The sequence below is a fragment of the Cupressus sempervirens genome, chromosome 3 (genome assembly GCF_028749045.1).
Source record: "Cupressus sempervirens isolate cs-2001-9-10 chromosome 3, ASM2874904v1, whole genome shotgun sequence".
Taxonomy (NCBI): domain Eukaryota; kingdom Viridiplantae; phylum Streptophyta; class Pinopsida; order Cupressales; family Cupressaceae; genus Cupressus; species Cupressus sempervirens.
In genome coordinates, this window is record NC_143120.1 from 189,188,242 (window position 1) to 189,192,304 (window position 4,063).

Sequence of the window (4,063 nt, forward strand, 5' to 3'; positions counted from 1 at the left end):
GGCACAACTAAAGAAAATTAGATCAGTAGAGAGCTACATTACAAAATTTTAGAGGCTATCAGTAGTAGTGATAGACATTTCAAAGAGAAGACTTGTTGTTTTATTCATGGATGGGTTGACCGAGCCCTTAAATAGTTGGGTGAAGGGGTTTAACCTTGACACACTTGTGGCAGCAATCAAGAAGGCACGAGACATGACAACATTGACTTCTTCTTCTAAAAGTTATTTAGATGCTAGGCCACCCATTATTTGGAAGGAGAAAGACAACAAGCCCCCTCCAAAGAAGTAGTCAATAGATGAAGCTATAAAACAAGATTTGAGGAGGAGCAAGCTATGTTTTAATTGTAAGGAATCATGGGAACTAGGACACTGATTCCTAGGGAAGGGGAAGATCCATTACATAGAGGTGATGTTAGATATTGTAGAGGATGAGGAACCATGAGTCAAAGAAGATGATTAAAAAATTGTGAAAGAGGGAAACATAAATCATGTAGAGAGGATTGTTGCACTAGTACGTCGAGGAGGAACCATTGCTTTTGTAGGCACTCTAAGGTGTACTATTTTTTGGGTATGAGGAACTCTCCAAGAAAAACTAGTCACATTCATGCTAGATAATGGGGCCACATTTAATTTCATTAGTTCATCACTTGTGAAATGAAGAGGTTTAACTACAAAGACACATGTTAGACTCAAAGTCAAGGTAGCTGAAGGAAACCTCCTATCATGTACCCATTTGGTACCACAACTTAGCATTACCATGAGAAACCATATTGTGACCGAAGATTTCTTTGTAGTAGCTCTAGATGACATGGAAGTCATTCTTGGCATCTACTGGATGGAAACATTGGGCGAGTACACATAAAGCTTCAAATGAATGGATTTTTCATTCAAAGTGGATGGAAAGAAGGTGGTCCTCAAGGGAATGTCAAATGGAGGGCCAAAGGAAATTTTAGCACAATAGATGGAAGCTATTCTTTGACATGATAACATTGTTTGGGCAGCACAATGTTTGATATCAACAAAATTGATGAAAGGACAATAGTTTGACTACCAAGATAATGAGCTTCACAGAGTGTTGGATAAGCATAGTACAATCTTCATCAACATTCCTCTAGGCATCCCTCCATATAGAGGACTTGAGCACACCATTGAGTTGGAGGAAGGAGCCAAACCTATCATCACTACACCCTACCACCATCCAAAAAGGTTTAAGGAGGAGATAGAAAAAATGATCCAAGAATTCCTAGAGGAAGGATGGATTAGGCCTCATTCCAATCCCTTTGCATCATCAATAGTTTTGGTTAAGAAGGATGGAACCCTCTGAATGTATGTGGACTATCATGCAATAAACAAGAAAACTATTAAAAATAGGTACCCCATCCCTAGGATCAATGAACTATTGGTTGAGTTACATGGTGCACTCTATTTTTTGAAAATAGATCTTCATTTGGGATACCATCAGATCCACATGAGGGACAAAGATGTGGAGAAGATCACCTTCTATTTCCATTACAAACATCATGACTTCCTAATCATGCCATTCGGTCTAACCAATGCTCCAACTACTTTCCATTCATGCATGAACCATATCTTCAACAAGAAACTACAAAAGTACCTATTAGTATTTTTTGATGACATACTTATTTACAGTAAGACATGGTAGGAACATTTGAGGCATTTGGATGAAGTACTTCGAATTATGGAGTCACAATCACTATTTTCCAAGAGGTCTAAATGTGAGTTTGGAATGACATAGATATTGCATCTAGGGAATATAATTACTACTCAAGGGGTCTAGGTACACCTGGAAATGGTTCAAGCTATATTAGATTGGCCTCCTCCCAAGATGCTATCTAATCTACGTGGATTCCTTGAATTGTGCAGTTATTATAGAAGGTTCATGAAGGGGTTCTCACAACTTAGTGTACCACTGACAGACCTGAAAAATAAAGGTTCTTTTAATTGGGATATGAAGGCGCAACACACTTTTGACAAGTTGAAGAAAGTCATGAGTTCATGACTGGTGTTGGCACTTCCCGATTTCAATCTGTCCTTCATCTTGTAATGTGATGCTTCAAGAGAAGAAATTGGGGTAGTGTTGATGCAAAATCATCACACCATTGCATTCAAGAGTGAAAAACTCTCAGAAGAATAATGATTGTACTCTATCTATGATAAAGAGATGCTCACAATCATGTATGCACTAACAAATTTTCATTAGTATCTTGTTGTGGAAAAATATATAGTATGTACAAATTATAATAGCTTGAGATGTTTTTTAAAGTAGAAAGATTTAAATGAATGACAACAAAAGTGGGTGAGCAAAATCCAAGCTTTTGACTTGGATATTGAATATGTGAAGGGAAAACATAATGTATTGGTTGATGCTCTATCATGGAGGCCTACAATATGCTCGTTATCTAAAATTTCAGCAGATTGGAAGTAACACCTATTGGTTGAATACTCCAAGAACATATTTGCTTGTCAGTTGATGGATGGTCAAGTACAAGATGATAGGTATAAGGTGGAAGATGATATTATCTACTAAAAGGGCAAGATTTATCTAGTACCTGAGTCCAAAATGAGGGAAAAAATTCTAAAGGAGATGCATGACTCACCGTTGGCTAGACACCCAGGATACCAGAAAACCTATAGGCAGATCCAAGAGCATTTTACATGGAAGGGCCTCAAGAATGACATCTTATAGTATGTACAAGAATGCTCTACTTGTCAGCAAAACAAATCTGAGCACACCCTACCTGCAGGACTTCTCCAACCATTGCCAATCGCTCATCAAAAGTGGGAAAGTATTTCAATGGATTTCATCACTAGGCTACCCAAAGTTCAGGGAAAGTATTGCATTTTTGTCATGGTTGATCATTTGACTAAGTATGCTCATTTCTTTTCCATTTACACTAAGTACCAAGCATCACAAGTGCCCAAGTTTTTCTTTCATGAGATTTTTCATTTACATGGTCTTCCATGAAATATAGTAAGTGATAGAAAAATTTGTTTCCTTAGCATTATTTGGATGGAGTTATTTAGGCTAGTGGGAATGGAGTTGTCACCAAGTACAAGCTACCATCCACAATCAGATAGAGAGATAGAGATTGTGGACAAATGGTTGGAGGGCTATCTAAGGAAGTATGTTTCAGCACAGTAGAAGGCATGGGTGCATTGGTTGCATCTAGGTGAGCATTGTTACAACACTACCTATCATATGTCAATAGGCATGCCACCCTTCAAAGAATTATATGGTTATGAACCTTCATCATTCATGGATTTTGTATTGGGAGATACTCATGCACCGAGGACTAAAGATTGGCTATAGGAGAGTTTATATATCATGAGATCTCTCAAGGAAAATCTACAAAGGGCTCAAAAATCAATAGAAGATATTTGCAAATTGACATCAAATTGAGAGAAGTTTTGAGGTGGTTGATCTAGTATATCTTCAACTTCAACCATATAAACAATCCTCCCTAAAATCATCTGGTAAGGAGAAACTAAAACCATGCTTCTACAGACCATACAAAGTGATTCAAAAGGTAGGAGAAGTTGCCTACAAATTGGAGCTTCCTGAAGGGAGTCGAATCCACAATGTTTTTCACATGTCATCACTGAAGAAGGCTATTGGCAAACATGTCACAGTGTGAAGGAATTACCTCTCATTGATGAAGAAGGGAAATTAATTTTAGAGCCAACAGAGACCATAAATGTCTATTGCATGCTCATATCATAACATCCTAGGGTTATTATACCCATATAATCAATATTTTCACATAGATCTTGCATACATCTTTGTAGACCTACATTCATGACATACTCTCATTCTAGAACTATCACTGAGATGTTGATCTAAGAGAAATCTTAGCAATTGTAGTTAGTGAAACATGGAATGTTCGTAGAGTCTCTATTTCAAAATAATTTCTTGGGTCTAGATTAGTTCGTTATCATTCTATTTGCACTCTACTCTAAGATCTCATGAATACACAAATCCACCATGTACACACATAAGGATTAAAGTCTCACCTATAATTTCAAAATAACTTATTAAATGAAG